Below are 21942 nucleotides of genomic sequence, written 5' to 3' on the forward strand. Positions count from 1 at the left end.
ATGGCTAGCAACTTTGGCATCTTCTTCTCCGCGCAAGTGCCGCTGCAGATCCAGTCTGACACCGGCCACTCAATCGTCTTCGGCGACTTCGCCGAGATAATGACTCCCATAGCTCATGAGTGGAAGACCCGGCTCCACTCATGTGCCCGGATAATAAACTCATGTGGTTGATTAAGTGAGATAAAGGATTAGTGGAAGATTCGGCTCTTTGTGAGCTCCTCAACGGAGACGTAGCTTCCTTAGTGGGAGTGAACTTCAGGAATAAATCTCTTGTGTTTTGTGCTTATTGAATTCATTTAGTTCTTGATAACCTAGAGTTTGTTTTGTACCGATCTACGTACTCGAGTTGTTGTGCTTGCAAAGATCACCTGCAAAAGTATCCTAGTATCATCGCGCAACTTTTGATTCAGCCAGGTTCTGCAGTTTCAAGTTTAATTTTGAATTTCGTATAAGAACTTTCCTTTTGTTAAAAATTCCGGTCTAGTGTCAGAAGTTCCGACAGATTTAATTGCTCCGAAGAATTTTTCAGGTTTTACAGTTACGCCTATTCATACCCCCTCTAGACATCATCAAGATCCTTTCAATTGGTATCAGAGCCGAATCTCTTGATTAAGTCTTAACCGCTAAGGGATATCAAGATGTCTATAGTTGGGTATGGTGCCGACGCCGCCGCAACCATTGCTGCTCAAGTCGATGCCAGTATCGGGTTAGATGGTGCAGGAAATCCCTTTGGGCAAAAAAGCCGTTCACCCTCCATTCATGACGCCGACTCAAGTTCAAGTGATGAAAGCGAGGGTGGGATATTGGAAGCAAGAAGAAGGAGAAAAGAGAAGATGAAGGCCAAAATTGAGAAGAAGGCTGAGAATTTGATGACGAAGCGAATCAAGGAAGAAAGAGAGAACCATCCTTTCTTCGGTTTAGATCAAGTTCCTCCTAACTATGCTTCATCTTAATATCCTACTTCTCAATTTCAATCGGTCCACTTGGGAAAATCTCTTTTTTTGATGGAACGGATTATTCTAAATGGTCTTATGACATGAAATGCATCTCTACGGGCTTCACCCCTCTATTTGAGAGGTTGTGGTTGTAGGTGTGACTCCTCCTACGAATGGTGTACCCACGGCCGAACAAGCTCAAGACTACTTCCGCAATGCAAAAGCTGTGAGGGTCATCACAAGTTCCCTTTGTGCTCAAGAATTCAACAAAGTCCGCAATGTTGAAGTAGCCAAGAAATTTTGGAACATACTGAGAGAAGCTCATGAGGGGACCAATGAAGTTAGAGAGGGCAAGATGAATTTGTTGTAAGGAGAGTGATGAGGACATCACACCTTCAGATACGACCATTGATTATAAGGTGAGCTCGTTCCCACTTTTGCATAGTGATTTTTGGTACAATTCACTTGTTTCCACATGTACATGTCATTATTTGCTTGTAGGTACAAATGTTTCTCAAAGTGCAAGTCCATCAAAGTTGAACTGTCAGTTCGTCGGCAGGCCAACATTGCTTCATTGGGAAGGTCATAACTCATCCACCTGGAGTGCGATTGAGGTCAATGAGCACTTGATGGAAAGCTTGCTTGATAAGCTTTCAAATAGATCTTGTCCCACTTCAATATCATGCCGGAAAGGTCTCCAAGTCATCAAGACTAGCTGTCGTTGTTTCTGCCAGGAGCTACGTCATCGCCATGGGCTTGTTATTCATCCTTGAGACCCTGGCCCAAGTTGGAGCATGCACCAAGGAGATGGGAAACACATCAAGGAATCCCTTGGACGTCCTTCCCCTTGGCCACCACCTTAGGAGGCCAGCAAGGGCGTCCAAGTCAAGTTGGAGGCCCAATTCATGTTAAGTTCTAGTCCATCTCGGACTCCAGAAGCAGTCTGTGGTAAAACCAAAGCTCAGGTCTCATACGGAGTCCAAATTTGACGTTCTACATATTATCGAAAGGTAAGGAGATAAGCTTTCCAAATCCACCGGTTCTACATCATTATCAGATCCGAGTCAACGGGAATAGTTAAAACAAGTGGACGTTCAGAATGTGTTAGGGTGCTGCACCACCATCTTTTGGGCCGTTGGCTTGTGTATCGTATTGGAGCCCATTAGAGGTGCGTCCAGGAGTCTTGCACACACCTAAACACTTTATATTCAGTACAGTCTCCCAAGTTAGGGTTTTGGTTTTGCTTATAATTATCTATCAAGAATAGTTTCGCCGTCATCATTTTGTGAAACCTCACATTCGAGTGCTTAATTCAAGGATTTCTGCAATTGAGTTGTGTTCTTTCTTGCTCTTGCTTGTGTTCTCCGATTCCCATGTAGGAGATAGCCTTTTTGGCGAGGTCAACCGGGCAGCGCACGGTTGATAACCAAGAGATGACGTAGTGCATCGATTGCGGGCTCAGGTCTTGTTGATCGGAAGCCGGATAGCTTGTGTCGGGTTGTCGACAAATCGATAGTTATCCTCCTGACGGAAGATCGGGTACCCTCACATTCCCATTAGGTGGTGGGGTGGGTGTGGGCATCGGGGAAGGGGAGGGGAGGAGGCGGGGGAGGTGGGAGGATTGTCATCTGAAAACCTTAACAAACAAGAGATTTTTGTCAAAAAAAATTGACAGATATGGACAACCAATATCTATCGACACATGACTAGATAGTCTTTTTGATGTGCTCTGTTTTTATGTGACTGCAATTCAATGTGATTTAGGTTTTGCCTTTCTTAATCTGTTGCAGCTTAGACCTGGATATAGCTACAACATTGGAGCAGCTGATCAAGCTGTGAAGCATATCAAGCCGCTCGTATTATTCTCCAGTGCCGAACTGATTCCTTGCCCCGACGAGATGAGACGAAAAAAGGCAGTGTAGCTGTTGAATTTCAGCTCAGGGAGCTAGAACCAAGGTCAGCAGGAGTAAATACACATTGGAGCATGGTGCATGGGGATCAAAGCGCGGCCAACTCTTGTAATGTACCACCGATTCACATCCTCTTGTTCTCTGCAGGATCTGTACTTAGAATGCAAACCAACCTTGCTGACATGGTCTCTTGGCAACTTTTTTTTTCTTAGGCATCCATTAAACCTGGAGGAACCGTGTCATTTGGGCACCACAACATCTCTGGTTTAAACATGTCCCTGGTTGGTTCTATTACATCCAGCAACCTACTCAGCCCTAAGGTGAGTTGCTAGTGAGCTCTGTTTTTAACTCCATTCTGAGATGGTTCTCTAGTTTAGTTTGGGCAGTTACAACACCTGTGATATATCCTCATAATCTTTCTAAATGTGCTTGCACTTACCCATGTCCTTTTTGGGGGGCATATAAGGATGATCTCTCCTTCAATTTTGAGTATGAGCATCTTATCTGGATGGCATGGAGAACCGCAGTAGAAACCGCACCTTCAAAACTAGTTTCTTCAACACCAGGAAATTCAGTCCTGCCTTTGTTGCTGATCCCAGCACGGAACCAGTTCCCGCCGCTATGGATTGACAGAGTTGGATTTAAAGCAAATATAACAGAGGTTTGCCCTGATTAAATTTTACAAATTTTGATTGTCATTAACAGCGGTTTCAAGATAGATTTGTGACATGTTGACACTGCATCTTTTATTTTTTTTTCAGAAATTCACAAAGCAGAGCAAATTCACATATGGCCTAGTGCTCGAAGAGATCACGGCACACGATAAAAATAACAATATACGTACACATGGTTCGTGAGTATTGCCTAGTGGCAGGCTGAGCATGGACGGGCCTCCCACAACATTCAGTGGTACTGGCGTAGATCTAGTGGCATTTCTACAAGCTAACATGACTCGAGACAACACAGAGTTTGCAAATGGTGCAACAATTGGCAACAGATGTATATTCCAGGTATACTACTTTTAAACCAAATAGGATTTAAGTACCTCTTTGTGTGAAGTGACTATGGCTTATATAATTGATTCCTTTTGTTTTAGAACTGTTCTTCATTTGAAGTTTGTGCGCAATGCATAAACCAAAAGAATGGGCACATTTTAGCGATTTTTGTGATTTTATATAATTTTGTATCAAAGTTTAGACACTTGTTTATGAAAGAGAGGAAAATGTGCTTTGATCATTTCTCTTGTATCTGTATTTGCTGATGTGCTTGCAATATTTGGACTGGTTTATTGACATCATGGGTTCAATAAACTTCTCCATGGCATGCTCTGAATGAAGTTACTGGTTTATTGACGCCATGGGTTCAATAAACTTCTCCATGGTATGCTCTGAATAAAGTTTTCTTATGTACTGCAGGTTGACCAAGGTCTGGGCATTGGCAGCAAAAACCCGTTCTTCAACCGTCATCAGTTCTCAGTGAAAAAGTTCATCAAATTGAATAACCAGAAGAAAGGTGCCGGCAAGTCACCTCCAGCTGTTTTGGCCCTTCATGGCCGTTACGCAGGTTGTGTAGGAGATCTGCCAAGCTATGATGCATTTGCGCTCGGAGGTCCATATTCGGTTAGGGGCTATGAGATGGGGGAACTGGGCGCAGCTAGGAATCTTCTTGAGGTGAGGAGTATTGATCCATTGGTCTATTTGAAGGGGTTTTTTTTCATAATTATGATGCATCAGTTTCATCAGCACATACTGTTTTTTCTTTTATTCTTACTTGTTTTGTTTTGGTTCTTCTTTATGCAGGTTGCCACCAAGCTACGCATTCCTGTCACTGTTATGAACAAACACGCACAGGTTTATGCATTTGCTGAGCATGGCAATTGGCACTAACCTTGGTAGCTCCAACGATGTAGAAGGGAACCCAACAGAGTTCTTCCAACGTGCCTGATGAGGACATCACCATGCTGGATACACTCGAGATTTGGTACTATTCACCATCAGTCCCTAGGCACCAACTCCGTCCGTCGACATCGTCGCCCGTACCCCTTCATCACCGGCGTACGACTACTTCCTACTACTTCAACAACTCGTACGACTACTTCTTGTGTGACCACAACAAGGTGCTGCATTACCAATGTTAGGCCAAGTCGGCCTTGTATCGTGTCGGGCCCTAAGCTCAAGTTGAGGACGCCCCCACCCGGTCGCCCTCAACCCTAGGACGTTCCCCCCTTCAGTATAAACTCAGTAGCAGCCGCCACAAGATCCGTGCTGAGAGCGGCGACCAGCTCCTGTGTAGTGTCCATGAGCAGACTTCCTTCCCCAGGGGGTGGAGCAGGAATCTGCGCACAAGTAGCTCCCCTCTTGCGCTGTGGAAACTGCTGAAACTCAGTGCCCTGGAGCTCTTCCTTGTAAGCGTAGCAAAGAAAGTAGAGTGCCCTCCTGGCAGCTTCACTAGTCCCTGCCTCCAAAGTCCTCCTGGGCACCTCGTCAATGTGCTTAGAGTATTCCACCCAACATCCAGGTCTCTCATCCGGAACGCAAATCAACACGGACACCAACCATTCTTCTTCCTACTGTGCATTCCTGAACAAGTGAGCCTCAAAATATGGCTTCCGCGGAAAGCCAATCCTCTGCATGGCCCTCCAGAGAAGCGCGGGGAATGGACCCTCGGCAGATTCCAAGTGAAGTATCTGCTTCTCGTAGCGAGGCTCAGGTGGTGGCGGGTTTGTGGCGACAGCTGGCTCCGGACCATCATCTGCATCGTCATCGTCATCTCCTGGCGCATCGGAGTCCGCAGCATCACCCTTATCCTTGTCTCCATCTGCGGCACCTGAATCACCTCCATCCCCTCCTGCAGGGTCCTCATTGCTGCCACTTGAGACCTCTAGATGGTCGTCTGGCAACTCCATGGGCTCCTCCTCAGTGTCGGTGTCCACCCATCCTCCATTGGAATGGTCGTAATGATGGTCATTCAGTGGGTCGGACACTTCCTGCGAGTGATGAATTGGATGCGGTGGTCCTCGGGTGCTCTTACGGGCAGTCTGCCTGATTCTGACCATCTGCAACAGAAGAGGACAACGCAAGATAGTGGACATTTTAAAAGAGTGCTATGAGTGACCTTAAAGCAAGATGGCATTTTTGTAAACATCAACATATTTGAGAGACAAGCATGAGTTTCGAGGAGAAAAAGATAGAAATAGTGATATAACCAAGAATTAAGCAGTTTTCAAAAACAGGCAGGCAGAAGCTTGGCTACTAAGCAAGATAAGACTTAAAATTTGACCATTACTAGCTAGGCTAACGTCCTACAGTCAACACGGCTTTGATACCACTTCTGTCACACCCGGTTTAGAAAAGGTAACCGAATGCATCCCGTATGTGCGCCAGGATCAAGTTCCGCACATACAGTAGACGTCACAAGCGATTATCCGAGCAATGCATTAATGAATAAGAGTATAGTATTACTTTATTACATGACCGACAGTCTTAAGCTTAAGCGAATTAACAAACATCGATAAAATAGCAGCGGACTTCAACTTCACAGGCAGTTGACTGGGAGACACTCGCCTAGAATTCTCCAATATCTTCGGAAAACTCCGGAAAGTGATCTTGTTCTGAGCAGCATTGGTTTTAATAAAGCAAGCGTGAGTACACTTATGGTTGGTACTCAGCAAGTGGAGTAAATTATATGACATGCAAGGCCAAATCAAGGATAAGCTGACATGGTTTGACTGCGATAAGCATTTTAGTTGGTCAAGTTTTATTTAGCAAGCATTAACTAAGTTTAAGTTTATACCAACCCTTATATAAAAACTGATTAAAATAAACATCATCAACCATAAAGAACAACAGCTTAAATCATCTTCAAGTTCAATTATCATGTGAGGGTCCAAGCCGCTCTTAACCGTGAGCACGGCTGATATATCAGTTTTCACTCTGCAGAGGTTGTACACTTTACCCACAACTCATGTTTCCCTTGATGCCCGGGTTTGCAAGGCCCTTAAACACTTCCGAGGTGAGTGGCAGGGATTTACTACGAGGCCTTTACAAAGATTCCCTAACTTATGACAATCCGCTAAGGTTTCAAGCTAAAGCGGTCATAACCCTCCCTATTGAGGAAAATACCTTAGCCAAGGTTCATATAGCTATGTGCCTCAAAAGGACCGAGCTATACCCCGTCAATGCAACCCCTCTTGCCCTTTCGGTAAGATCATCACAAGCTAAGGTTTCTAATTAATTAGCCAAGACCAGAGCCATGTAGTAATTGTGGTTGCACTTTTTTCCTGGGTGGTTCTCCATGTTCCAATTCATTCAATACTCTCATTTATTGCCATAACAATATTCCAAAAGGACATGAAAGATATAGGAGGTAACATGATTTCCAAACATCCAAGAACTATTAATAAGCAACTAGCGTAGCTATAACATAAATAAACAACCCAGGTTTAAACAAGGAAGTTAAATAGAATCTAGTCATATCCTTAATTGGGTTCCATCATATTCGAGACACATGCATGCATAAAAAGTAAAGGTGTAATTGTGATATTAATAGGATGGAAACATGATCAAGGACCACTTGCCTTCGTTAGCAAACTGCTGCTGCTCAGGAAATTCTTCAAAATCTTGACCCTGCGGATCCTCAAACTGCGCACCATCTAACGTCGCACACGAGCACATATAAACAAACAAACAAAATAAAATAAGAGCAGTACACCAATCAATGAAAACAGAACAAGTTAATATTTTAAAAACATTGTACAAGTCGTAAGGATCGCGTGAGCGCAAGAATCGATGAAATCGGAGTTAAAACGGAGAAGTTAGGGCTAAAACAGGGTTTCAGGGGCTTATCTGCGAAGATTTGGATCTAAAAGGACCTAAAACAGAGAAACCAGGGGCTAGATCGCAAATAAACCCTAGACGGAGGGGTTAGAACGCAAAACCGAGGGTTAAAGGACGGCGGGTTCTATTTTGGAAAACTACAGGGGCCTAAGTAGAAGAAAAAGGACTATTGTGCAAATACTTTTGAACTGAGACGGAGTGCGGGTTGATTTCGGAAAACTGAAAGGGCTAAACTGCAAAAGGGGGTACGGGTTGACCGGTATAGATCTGTTTGACCCACGGGTGGATTGGATCTGGGCCGTTGGATCTAGATCCAACGGCCAGGCGGCTCGGGTGGCGGCTGAGCCGCGGCGGAACGCCGGCGGCGAGGTGGAGGCGGCGGCGGCTCGCCGGGGAAATGCGAAATCGCGTCCCCGGCCTCGGTTTCGAGCGCGGCTTGGGCGGGGAAGTAGAGGGTGACGCGGGGAACCGATCTAGGGGGTAGAGAGGGAGAGGCGGCGGCCGGCGGCGAGGGGCGGCTCGGGGACTCCGGCGAGCTCGCGCGGGCACGGGAGCACGGGAGAGAAGAAGAGAGACGGCCCGGAAGCTTCCTCACCGCCTCGTGATGCTCCGGGGACGATCGGTCGACGGCGGGCGGCAGCGGAACGGCGGCGCGGCGGCGGGCCGGAGCTCGAGCGGCAATGGCGGCTCGGGTGCTAGGGTTTGAACGGGGCGGCGGCTGCGGCGTGGGGGAACGAGGCGTGGGGGTGCGGCGCTTAAATAGGAGCGGCCGCGGGCGCCTGGGCGTGCGGGCCCGAGGCGGAGGCGGCGCGGAGGAGCGGGTCGAGCTCGGACTCGAGCTCGAGTCCGACTCGGGCGCGGGGGAGGAGAAGGGCCTGACAGGCGGGCCCCGCCTGTCAGCGTGATAGGGAGAGAAGAGAGAGAGCGGAGGCGGGGGTGTGCGCGCGGGGCTAGGCCGGCGGGCGAGCTGCGGCCCAGAAAAAGAGAAAGAGCGCACGGGGAAAGGAAGAAAGGGGAGAAACGCGGGCCTTGGGCCGCGCGGGGTGGACCGGACCGAGCGGAGAGAAAAGAGAAGAGAGAAAAGGCCGGGCTGGGCTGCAAGAAGAGAAAAAGGAGAGGGGAGAGGGGCCGGCTGGGCTGGGCCCAAAGGGGAGAAAAGAGAGGGAGGGAAAAAGAAAAAGAAAGAGTAAATAGTTGCCGCAGGCGCCTTCGTGGATCTCCCGCAGTATGTCGTAACCATCTTCCTTTGTGACGCACTTCATGAGAACTCCTGACCGAGCGCCACGCCGATAGAGCTTGCCCTCGACTAGGATGAAGCCCTTGCTTCTTTGAAAGACGCGTGCTGCTTCTGCGCTCTTGGCGTCGATTCCCGCTGGTACCCGTTGATCTCGAATGAAGTCGATAAAAACCTCTCGCCAGTTCTCTCCCAGCACCATAACCTCTCGATCGGGTTGTTGGGGATTCACGTCGATGGTTACCTGCGGAGAGGACTTGATGGATGGCTGCTTGAGCTCCTGGACGAAGACTCCCGACGGGACCTGGGCACGCGTGGACCCCAGTTTGGACAGGATATCCGCGCCAACATTGTGCTCCCGCAATACATGATGAACCTCCAGGCCGGAGAAATTGCTTTCCAATTTGCGCACTTCCTGTACATAAGCATCCATTGTCTCCTTGTTGCAGTCCCATTCCTTGTTGACCTACTGAACAACGAGAAGAGAGTCGCCATATACAAGTAGTCGCTTGATCCCTAGTGATATCGCCAAACGAAGCCTGTGAAGCAAAGCTTCATACTCGGCTTCATTGTTTGATACCGTCCACAGGATCTGAAGGACATATTTCAACTGTTCACCTCGTGGAGAAATAAGCAGAACACCAGCGCCGCCGCCGTCGAGCTTGAGGGACCCATCAAAATACATGGTCCAGTGCTCTGGCTTGTCCACTGGGGTTGGGACTTGATTCTCCCTCCATTCATCCATGAAGTCGACTAGAGCCTGTGACTTGATTGCAGTGCGTGGCTTGAAGTCGATTGACAAAGCACCCAGCTCCACTGCCCACTTGGATATGCGCCCCGTGGCATCTTGATTGTGAAGAATATCCGCCAGCGGGAAGTCCGTGATCACAGTGATCTTGTACTCGTCGAAGTAATGGCGTAGCTTTCTTGATGTGATTAAGATTGTATACAAGAGCTTTTGAACAGCTGGATACCGTACCTTGGATTCGGAAAGGACCTCGCTGACGAAGTAGACAGGCCTCTGCACTCCAAACGCATGGCCTTCCTCGCCCCGCTCGACTACAATAGCACTGCTGACAACATGGGTTGTTGCCGCAATGTAAAGTAGTAGATCCTCCCCGGGCAACGGTGCCGAGAGGATCGGAGGTGACTGAAGATGATGTTTCAGATCCTGCAAGGCCCACTCGGCTTCCTCCGTCCAGTGGAATTTATCCTGACGTTTCAGGAGCTTGAAGAAGGGTAGTCCTCTCTCCCCGAGTCGGGAGATGAACCTGTTTAAGGCCGCCATACAACCTGTTAATTTCTGCACATCCTTGATTGTGGCCGGAGCCCCCATATCAGTGATGGCCATGATCTTTACAGGGTTGGCTTCGATGCCCCGGTTGCTGACAATGAACCCGAGCAAATTCCCCGAAGGTACTCCAAAAACGCACTTGGTAGGATTGAGTTTCCACCGAAATCTGCGTAGACTGTTAAATGTTTCCTCTAGATCTGCAATCAAGTCGCTGGACTCCCTGGTCTTGATGACCACGTCGTCCACATAAGCTTCAACGTTCCGGTGCAACTGATCTGCGAAGCACATCTGGATCGCACGCTGATAGGTCGCTCCTGCATTTTTTAACCCGAAAGACATGGTTTTGTAGGCATATGTCCCGTACGGGGTGATGAATGAAGTCTTGATTTGATCCTCCTCCTTTAGCGCGATCTGATGATAACCTGAGTAACAATCAAGAAAACAAAGAAGGATGCAACCGGCCGTCGAATCGACAACTTGGTCAATGCGCGGTAGCCCAAAATAATCCTTTGGGCAGTGCTTGTTAAGATCAGTGTAGTCGACACACATTCTCCATTCATTGTTCTTTTTTCTTACAAGAACGGGATTCGCTACCCACTCTGGATGGATTACTTCTTTAATGAATCCAGCCGCGAGAAGTTTAGCGATCTCCCGTTTGATGGCCTCACGCTTATCATGGGCAAACCTTCGCAGGCACTGCTTTTTAGGCATAGCCTTCGGGTCTACATTCAAAGCATGCTCGATCAACTCCCTGGGCACCCCTGGCATATCCGCAGGTTTTCACGCGAATATATCTCGGTTAGCCCGAAGGAAGCTGACAAACACGAGTTCCTATTTGTCACCTAAGCCCGCGCCGATCACAGCGGTCTTAGATGAATCTCCCTCCTGGAGCTAGATCGTCTTGAGGGCCACGTCATCAGTCAACTGGATGCTCGACTTGCTGGCCTTCTTGGAGGGAATCTCCAGCCCGGACTGGGAAAACTGCTGCACGGCCGCGAGTACTTCTCCCGAAGCATCTGGCACGCGTGTGGTCGAAGCATATTGGATCGCCTCCTGGTTACAGTCGTACGACTTCTTCAAGTCGCTGCGAAGGGTGAGTACTCCGCTGAGTCCTGGCATCTTAAGACGCAGATAAACATAATGCGGCACTGCCATGAACTTGACAAGAGCTGGACGACCCAATATAGCATGGTAAGAAGATTCGAAGGCAGCCACTTCGAACTTGATGAACTCAGTACGATAATTCTCCCGCGTGCCGAAGGTGACCGGGAGGACCACCGTACCAAGCGGGTGTGCCGCGTTACCTGGGACAATGCCATAAAAGGGGGACTTGCTGGGAACCAGCATGTCCTTAAAATCCAGACCCATTTTCTTCAAAGTGCCAACGAAGATGAGATTGAACCCACTCCCGCCGTCGATGAGGACCTTGGTGAGCTTGACCTCCGCCACCACAGGATCCAGGACTAGGGGGAACTTACCGGGCTCCGAAAAGCTTGTCCACTGGTCGTCGCGAGAAAACGAGATGGGGACCTCCGACCAACGAAGTGGTCATGGTACCGCCGACTCGACGGATAGGATCTCCCGAAGAAGCAGCTTCTGATCCCTCCTGGAACCAAAATCCTCATCGCCCCCGAAGATGACGTTGATGACCTTCGAAGCGTCTTGAAATTTCGGGTTGCGCCCGTGGTCCTCTTGATCATCATCCTCGGGTTCTTTATCCGCAGGCTTTTTATTCTTCTTTCCACCACCAGAGTTGCTGAACATCCTCCGAAGGTGGTAGCAGTCGATGGCGGCATGATTGGCACCTGGGTGCCACGGGCACCTCTTCTGCAGGAGCTTTTCAAACTCCTCCTGCATCGTCGATTTCTTGCCCCGCGAAGGACGATCGATAGCCGCGATGACATCATCTGGCTTTTATTTCCGGGGTGGACCCGAAAAATCCCGCTGGCCTTTGTCGTTGCGGTTGTCGTTTGGACGCCTCAGATTGCTATCTTGACGCCGCAGAAACCGCTCCCGCATCTTCTCCTCCTGTTCGGACCAATCGTGCATCATATCACGAAGGCCCGCAACAGTCTTTGGCCTGTTCCGCCCGAAATCCCTGTAGATGCCCGGGTCGGTGATGCCGTTGTAGAAACAATTGATGATGTCGTCCTCTGAGATGTTCGCGATGGTGGCGCGGACGTCGAAGAAGCGACGCGTGTAGGATCACAGAAGCTCGTTATGTTCCTATTTGCACTGGGCAAGATCATGTCGACTACCTGCACGGGCAATCGCTCCTTGGAAATTGTCGATAAAGACCTTCTTAAGTCGTTCTCAGGAGTCGATGGAGTTGCTGCCGAGGCCTTCCAGCCAAGTGAGCGACGCGGGATCCAAAGCCATCGGGAAGTAGACAACTTTGGTAATGTTTGAACCCCCTGCTACCTCGATGGCCGTGGAGTAACAACGGAGCTATTGTTGAGGAGCCTGCTTACCGACGTACTTGGTGATGCTGATGGGTTTGAAACCCTCTGGGTACTTGTAGCTGCTGAAACGTGCAGAGAAAGCAGGAAACCGATCGCTACAGTCAGTACCTTCATTTTCGACTTCTTCGCGGGTCTTGCGCCTGGAAGAGATCACGGTCCGCACGTCGCGGCCTTCATTGATGTGCTGGCGCAGATCCTCTGGAGGAAGTCGATGACTGGCTTGTTGCGGATGACCTCCTTGCGGTGGCTGCTGCCTCCCACCAGGGGCCTGGCTCCCGCGGGCGTTGTCGTTGCTGAGATGGTGTCGAGGGCGGCCGCCAGCCGTTCAGCTGTGAGCCTGACTTCGACTCTCACCCACACGCTCCTCTCTGATGGTGGACGCCGGGTTGTGTTGATCCAGCTGGATCCAAGCTCTCTGCGCGTAGAGAAGTGCTTGACGCACCTCCGGATCGTGGCTGCGCTCGAGAATGGCCGTCACCCTAGCGATGTTGGCCACCGGAGTCCTGAAACCCCGTTCGCTTATGGCAGTGAACTCAGGGTCAAGCTCGCGATGCATAGATCGCCTACGCTTGTTGGCTCTCCTCCGCCGGATTGCGCGGGCCCTGTTCCTGGCCCTCCGTGCCTCACGATCGGCGTTGTTCTCGTCGCCGGCATTGGCCGTGATCTCATCTTCGGAGATCGCTTCAAAGTTGTTGATGGGAAGGTCCCCATCGCCCTCGCCTTCTTCAGCCATCAGCACCTGGCGGGAGGAAAGCTCATGAGAACTTTCGTCGACTAGTTCAGTCGACCCCTCCGCCATGGTGGCCAATGGCCTGCCCTCTTGAAAAGGCAAGGGCTCAAGGTGGGCCACAAGTCGACAATCTGCTTCGAGTAGATCGGAGAGCCTCATGCCCCTCCAATGCACAACACGCCCCTCCGGCAAAGAGGTGATCACCAGATCACCTGGACGAGAACAACCCGAAGCCCCCCGACATACGGTGGCTTCAGGCTTTCCGTCCTGGAGCAACAAGTCCAGGTCCTTCTCTAGCGTGGAGCGGGACCCAGAGACGCCGACCTCCAGAAGATTAGTAGCCGGTTTGCATGAGCCGAGTTGCGATTGGCCATGCGGATCCCTAGATTGGAACACGTCCAAACCCGGGGAAGTTGTCGCAACACCAGAAGAAGTCGAGCCTGGAGCAGACTCCATCTCGATCTGTGCTGCGGAGGTATGGAGCGGCAAGTTGTCGAGCTCATCGACGAACTTGTCGAGGCCGCTGCGAGGATCCGTAGCGACGGTTTTCGGCCTCATGTCGACGAGGAATCGCTGAAAGTTGCCCACACCATCTGCGATGCAAACCCACGAGCCAAAAACGAATGTCGTGCCCTGAGAGGGAACTGACCTGATGAAATTGAAAGATGCCATCGAGCTCGCCGGTGGATCTTCGACGCACTCCCCTACTTGGCGCGCCAGCTGTCGGTGTTTAACCGGCTGCCCACCGAGGGATATACCCAAGGTGGTAAGTTTTGGGTGAGGAGACGCCGAGATCAGGAACTCGAAGGTGCAAGGAACATAAAGCTTAGACAGGTTCGGGCCGCAAGATGCGTAACACCCTACGTCCTGTATGGTGGTTTGTTTTTAGAGGGGTCCCTGATCTCCCTTATATATCCGAGAGGCCAGGGTTACAAAGATACCAACCAACACTAGCTAAGGAAACGTACCAGAACATATCTCGAGTAGATTCCTCCTGTATCGGTTAGCCTTATCTCCTATTTAAACGGAATAAATAAGAGATAAACAGAATGAATAAGAGATAAGACGAACTTAATCTCTTAGACCTCTTTAAACTACGTCATGTACCCAGTCCCGTGGCCCCGGGTCTGACAGATCAGTCAAGTCATGACTGTGTGTTGCTGTTTAGCACTTTGATTCTATTGCTTGAGTTGGTCTTCGTGCTAATTTGTTAACGAAAAGTGTTCCTATCTATTTCTGGTTGTACTAGTTTCTTTTGAATCAAGGAAGAAGAAATCATCATCTACGTGGAAAGATAGAGAGAAAAGACAAAGAAAAAGGCAAAGGTGCAGGAAAAAAGGAGAGGAAAAAAGCTGCACCAGTAAATGAAAGAAAGAAAAAAAGAATAAAAAATTCAGAAGTACTTGCTTCCTTTTGAGGTCTGATGGTGAGTTGTATTGTTGCTTGCTTGAATTAGGTCCAGAACGAGTTTAGGCTGGCGACATAGACTAGCTTGGGACTACTTTTCAGCGTTGCAATTCTAAATTGAATTTTTGATATTCCTTGCTACCATATTGTGCCTACCCAAAGCTCCACATATTACTTCTGATCAGTACAGGTTCACCTTGCAACTGTTACACTCAAGCTTACAACGGATTGTGCTGTCCTGTTTGGCTTTGGTTAGAACACTTGCAAGATAGTGGTAAGCCGCTTGAGATATTGCAGTCTACTATTCCACCTCCCAGTCTCAGTAGTTGCTAGTTGATAGGGATAATACTTTTATGCTATCATTTGCTATCTTCTAATAATGACAGGTTGTTCATATCCACCAACTTATGATGGCATAGGTGTTGGTGAGTACATTGAGTGGGAAATAGCCATAGATAAAATATTTGCTAATCGTTTTATGTGTGCATGGAGAAAAGTTAAGAATGCAACTAACATCTTGCGAGATTCTGCTTTAACTTGGTGGGAGACCTTAAGTCCATCAGATAAACCTCAAACTTGGGATGATATAAAATTTCTTATAAGAGAAACTTTTTATGGTATTCAGGTACTTAGGATGAAAACACACTAGATTCTAGTATGAGTTTGTGCATTTGATCTTTTGGTATGTGTGTTAAAAACTTTAATGTAAAGGGAAAAGGGTCTTTTTGTAATTCTGGAAAAATTTAGGTCCTTTGGTGCAAAATGTGTGAGAATGGTAGGTAAAATAAAAATATGTAAAGGGTTCTTTTGCAAGAAGCAAGTACTTACTTTTAAACCACAGATAGAAGTGAAACTACCCTAAGGATTCGATTGGAGTGTAGATTTTAAATAGGATTTCTCCGAAGTTTAAACTTTTGCCAAGTTTTAAAATATATTCAAATTCTTAACTCTTTTGAAACTAAACCTTAAAACAAAGTTGTAGATCTTGTTAAGCTCTACACTTTTTCTTTTGGGCACATTTTCACTTGAGCTATGGTTCGAAAGTTATTTTGTCTTTATAGTGAAGTCCCTGCATTTTTGGAAAATTCCAAACCAGTCCTCCTTCGTCTACCTCCAGCCCCCCCCTGCTCTGCTCGCGCCCGTGATCCTGCCGCCTTCACCGGCCGTTTCCTGAGCCCCAGCTGCCCCCGCGCCGCTCCTCTCCGCGCCACGTGCCCTCCAGCGCCCGCGCCCGCCGCTCATCACCCCGCGCTGGCCCTCTCCCCACCCCTCCACGTCGCGCCGCCGCCGCCCGAGCCGCCACGCACGCCCGTCGGCTTGCCAGCAGCTGCTTCACGCGCACAGTGCTTCTTCTGGTCTTAAAGCTTGCCCAAGAGTCCCTCTCGACTTCTTTTACCCATTCCCCACACCGCATTGCTTCTCCTTCCTTCCTCCGCTCGACTACCTTCGCCGGAGCTCCGCCGCTGCCTCGGCTTGTCGTCATTAGCCGCCTCCGCCACCCCACACCCGTGATCCAGTGCTCCAGTAGCACCGCTGCAACCCACTGAAGCTCACTGAGCAGTCCAATTTCACTTTCCCGTACTCGAGCAGCCCGGACCACAGCGCCGGTGAGCTCAAGCTCCGCCGCCGCTCGGTCTCGCCATCGTCCCGATGCTCCACCCCCTCTCAGCCCCTGCCAAGCACACCACCAGCACCACATCACCCGAGGAAGCTTTCTAGCCACTTCCCCACCATCCTCCGGCACTCCGGCCACCAGAACGTCGTCGCCGCCCCTCGAAGCCCCGCCGCCCGCCTCTGTTCACCATCGACTCGGCGCTTCAGCCCCTCTCTTCCTCAACACCGGCCACCCCCGTGACCGTCGTGAGCTCTTGAACCTTTTCCCCCACTTTCCCCTTGCCACCGGTGAGCCCCCTCACTGGAATTCGATCACCATCGATCGGCTTCTCTGTTTAACCTAGCCAAGAACCCAATTGCAAGGATTCAAATCTTTCCAGGGGCCTTTCTATGAAGAATCAGTACCCCCTCCCATTTTCAAATCAGCCAAATTTGAAAATTCATAGGAATTTGTAGAAAAATCCAAAAATTATCAAACTAGTTTTTTTGTACTCCAGAAGTCTGTCTCTACAACTTTTGTTACTGGAGTTCAGTTTGAAACAAAATGTTTTTAGAGTTATTTTAAAGTTTAGCAAAAGGGTATCTTGAGTATAACTTTTGCATACTAGCTCTATTGCTTGTGATTTTTAGTATGAAGCCTGGTTAAGTTAAAAGTAAGCTTGTGTAAACATTTCACCTACAGTACTGAACCCTAACTTAAACTAATTTAAACTTATGCAAATCAAGCTTGAAATGGTTTAAATTTATTCAAGCATGTTACTAAGGTTTTCATGCTTAGATCTTTTCACCATGTGATATTCTATAATTGAGTAATCCATAGTAAATCTTTCAAGAATTTATGGCACTATTTTGCCTAAGGTTTGAATTTAAACTTAAAATTTGAACTTAATTCAAATGCTTTAGTTTCTGTTTTCAGAAATTTATGAAAAATTCATAGTAAGCCCATCTGTTAGAAGTAAGCTTACCCATAAAAATTCAAGGCCATAGCCTTTGTGTATTTTAAAATAAAAATCAAACCTTTTAACTTAATTCAATTAGTCCCATTAATTATGATAATTAATTAAGATACAAATAGTAGGTTTGAATTCAAATCTCTTGTTTTATGAAGTTGTGTTTATCAATTTGTTAAATTGCAACTTTATTGTGAAGTAAATTCTTAACTTAAAAACCACCTAATACAAATCATTGCATCTTATGTAGAGTCAGCAACACTCGACGATGGAGTCTACGAGTTAATTCAAGAGCCCGAGCAAGGGTTTTCTGAAGACCAAGTGTACGTCACCGAGGATTTAATTGAAGCCCCGAACCAAGGTTCGGAAGCCTTTGACATCCCTGACCCCAGCCCCGCTCAAGAAGGCAAGCCCCGGTGCATAACCCAGTATTTCAAATTATTGCACTTATAAAGTTATATATATATAAATTGTGCAATAAAGTCTAGGAGTTGTAATAAAACTCTAGATGCATAAATCCTAGGAACCTATGTATTGTGCCTGAGTCCTTATCAAATAGATGCTCTGCTAATAGAACCGGCAGAAGTCGAGTGATTTCCTATCACTCGCGCGATATAGGAATTGATTGTTTACTATTCTGCAATCACTATAAGGACGATGGACGGGGTCGTGTGCAGTATCATGACTTGAAAGGTTACCCCGTCTGTGTTGATAAAAATGGATAAGGTCGCAGTGTGTGGTAGCTATGGTCAAGTGTTTGAAAGTACTAGCCAGATGCTGTAAATATGGTATGCGGTAAGCCTAATACCTGATTGGCCTGGCAAATGGACTTGTCTCCACCACTCGATTGATTGGTTTTTATTGCACACACGCACCGACGTGTGGGAATACGTCCCGTACAGCGGACAGGAGTACGGTCATACAGTCACGCTGTAGAGGTACGTCCCGCACATGATGTGCGTATGGTCCTTCAGTCGCTTGTGGTGGCCCTGATCCATAACCCGGAAGATGAAGGGAATCGGAAAGTTAAGTTTCCGAGCGTGTAAGTTAGGATCCCTTGCAAGTTTATGAAATTCGATTCAGAATCGTCCGTTTCTCGTGGAGATTGAGATTGTTTGCTCCTTCTGCCACATAGAGTAATAACTGCAACTGTTGTTGGAATAATCTTGAGAGATGATAATCTCTACCTTGTTTGACTAGTATAGGTGCTTACCTAGAATGGTTAAAGAAATTAGAATCTGGAAGCTAAAATATAAAAGTAGATCATACTCTTTGTTGCTTTTCAGCAAAAGAAAACCAGAGCCACTCAATCTTTCATGGTCTAGTTATTGGTTAAGTATACCCAATTTTTGGTTAAGCCTTGCTGAGTATTAGCATACTCAGTCTTGCTAGTCTGTCTTTCAGGTATGGCCTATGAGAACCAAACGGATAGTCCAGCCTGACCATTCTCTGTTCCGTTTGGCTGGTCCATGGAGTGGGATCCGTCCCCGGATGGCAATGACCCTCCGGAATGACGCCATGTTTCAGGCTGAGCGTGGTGTCAACTTTCGCGACGTGTGTAGTCGCATGTTAATTTCTTCCGCTGTGACTCTGAACAAGTTTGCATAGCTTGTAGTTTTAAACAATATTTGTATAAGTTTACTTTAAGGTTGAAATAGATTGTAATAATGTTTAATACTTCTGTGAATTAAAAGTTGGTGAGCTATGGTGTGATTGTAAACTCGCCTTCGTGCGAGGTAAACCTACCTCGATCCTGTGTAACCGTAGTTGAATCGGGCGGTGACCCGATAGATCAATGGGTTGTTCCGTTTGAAGTGAGTTGAGTTAGTATCACCCGTATAGTGATGACTAACGCACTTGAGCCAGAATAATTCAAGCGGATTGGTTCTGCCACACTTTTGCTAATCCATCTCATATAATTAATTCATATGATGAGGTGCATCAGTTAGAGGATCAGTCTATTGTTGTATCTCTTGCTATGCCTAACGTTTTGTAGGATTATGAACAAACACAAGAGGACAAGGATGATGCGAAAGAAAATAAGGAGCTCACAACCCCATGTGCAAATTCAGAACCATTGCTTCACAATGCACCTATCACTCCTGGCGAAACTGAGAACATAGGTAATGCCCATGGTGCTACACTCACGGAAGGTGAGAATTATCTTAATGTGTTGAATTTTTCAACAAATCATGCTATCACAGAGCAATTGTCAGTGGAATCTTCTCTTCGTTCATGTTTATCACAACATGACTCGCTTTCTATTCCTTATGATAAAGATAAATTTCGTGACAATGCTTATGCTGTACCAATAAATAATCTGTTTTGGAACCCAACACTTGTGCTGAAAGTAGACATGTTATTCATATTGCTAGTGATAAAGATGAGCTGCAGTTATTATCTTCTTTAAATATTTTGGGTTGATATATTGTGTAATCTAAGTTGTTTGGAGGAGAGACTTTTTGTATATGTTGATTTGTCATGGTTTTCTAGACACACATATTATGTTGTTGCCAAATATAATAACAACGGACAATACATGATACAACGCGTTTACATTAGTAGCAATATGGATTCTTCTTTTGTTGTGCAAGCTTGTAATCAACTAAATGGATCCAGTGTCGCTGCTAATATTCATATGCCATCTACTCCTATGTATAGCAAATTGCGAGCTGCTGTCACTAACCTTTTGCAGGAGTTTGATGGTGGGATGGAGTCGAGGACGACTCTAATTCAAGAAGGGGAGGATGATGAGGACATCATTATGCTGGATACTCCTGAGATTTGGTACTATTCACCATCAGTCCCTAAGCACCAACTCCGTCCGTTGACATAGTCGCCTGTACCTCTTCGTCTCGTCCGCGTACGACTACTTCCTACTACTTCAACAACTCGTCCAACTATTTCAACAACTCGTCCAACTACTTGTTGTGTGACCACGACAAGGTGCTGCGTCACCTATTTTAGGCCAAGTCGGCCTTGTATCGTGTCGGACATTAATCCTAGATTGAGTATGCCCCCACCTTGTCGCCCTCAACCCTAGGACGTTCCCCCCTTCGGTACAAACTCAGTAGCAGCCACCACATTAGGGTTTGGGTTTTGTTTAGTTCTAGTTCTCCATCAAGAAACAAATCTCTTTCATTGTAACTGTGACGTCGAGTCCTTTTGCTGTGAATCAGGGCCCCCGTTCTTGTTCTACACCACTGTGGCGATTAGTCCTTTTGTGATCAGAGCTTAAACCCCATCTTGTTCTTTGCTTCATATACATCTGCAATTTTAGATTACGAGTTTACCCTTTCTTGCTTGTATTTTTTGATTCACTTGCAGGGAAAGCCTTCTTGGCGGGGTCAATCAAGTTGTATTTGGTTGATAACCAACGGAGCAGTGGTGTAACGGTTGCAGAGGTTCGAATCGTGACTGATTAGAAACCCGGATCGCCAACATCGTGACTCCACCAATCGAATTTTTTATACCTATCGGAAGATCGGGCCAATGCTACATCAGCACCGGCCGTGGGTCCTCCTATAGCCTTGGCATCAAGTTTAGTGCCATAAGGGCGGAGTTCACCGTGGATCACAATATTGGTACTGGATCCTTCTCCTTGAGACTTGGCGAGAGATTTTGAATGATGAGTCTGGAAGTCCTTAAATTTTGAAGGCACAGTGATGATAAACTTAAATTTTGAAGGCATAATGGTGATAAATCTTGTAGCAAACAACGCCTTGCATGTTTGGTTAGTTGGGTAAAAGTAGAGAGTTGGAATTATCGCCATGTTTTTTTATTAGTATGCTTAGCCTCACAATAAAACGAGTTTCTCACTCGCTATCATCCTGGTTCTTGTGTATGTTAAACCTGTGCGAATGTGGTTTCTAAATGGTCTGGTTTTCTCTAAACCAAAATGAGTACATGAAACCTAATTTGAGTTGTTGGGCAGGGCTTGACTTTGCGTTGTTAACTATGAGCACAAGTATGCAGAGTCATGTGTGAAAACACATCTGGTAACGCCGCAGCATAGGAAGAGTGGTAGCATGTTTGGATAGGGGCCGACAGGTCCCTGCAGGTGCATCCCATGGCGACATACTACCCCGACTGGACAAAAAACAAGGAACAAGGTGTCAAGTCAACAGTCAGGCCAAATATCCTAGGTTAAATCACAAGTATGCATGCCTGCTGATCTACGTGGAGCCGACATGCCCGGTTAGTACAAAAAAGAGTACCAACTGTATCTAACCAGTACTGACAAAAAAGATTGTGACTCGTGAGGGATAGATAACGATAACAACGGCGGACAGGGACAAGGAGCAAGTCAAGTCAACTGTCAACCCAAGTACCCAAGCGCGCCTCCCTCCATGGCAGCTGTGTGGACCCTGCCTCGGCGACGGTGACGACCAAACGGCGTTGCACGCATGACGCACGTCGAACCACTGAAGCGGCCGAGAATGAGACGCCCGCCAGACTCGGCCGGTGGTGCCGGTCGTCGCCGTCTCGTCGTTGCGTCCTACTAGCTTACTCCGCTTACTATAATCCCGGCTGGTGCGAACTGCCGCCTGCCAGCCTGGGGCCGCCGGAAC

General features: G+C 47.4%; 1 pseudogene; it reads left to right on the top strand.

The window, feature by feature from the left end:
* On the top strand, nucleotides 1-20996 carry LOC112903590 (annotated as a pseudogene).
* The last annotated feature ends 946 nt before the right edge of the window (nucleotides 20997-21942 follow it).

Source organism: Panicum hallii, chromosome 8, assembly GCF_002211085.1.
Source record: "Panicum hallii strain FIL2 chromosome 8, PHallii_v3.1, whole genome shotgun sequence".
Lineage (NCBI taxonomy): Eukaryota > Viridiplantae > Streptophyta > Magnoliopsida > Poales > Poaceae > Panicum > Panicum hallii.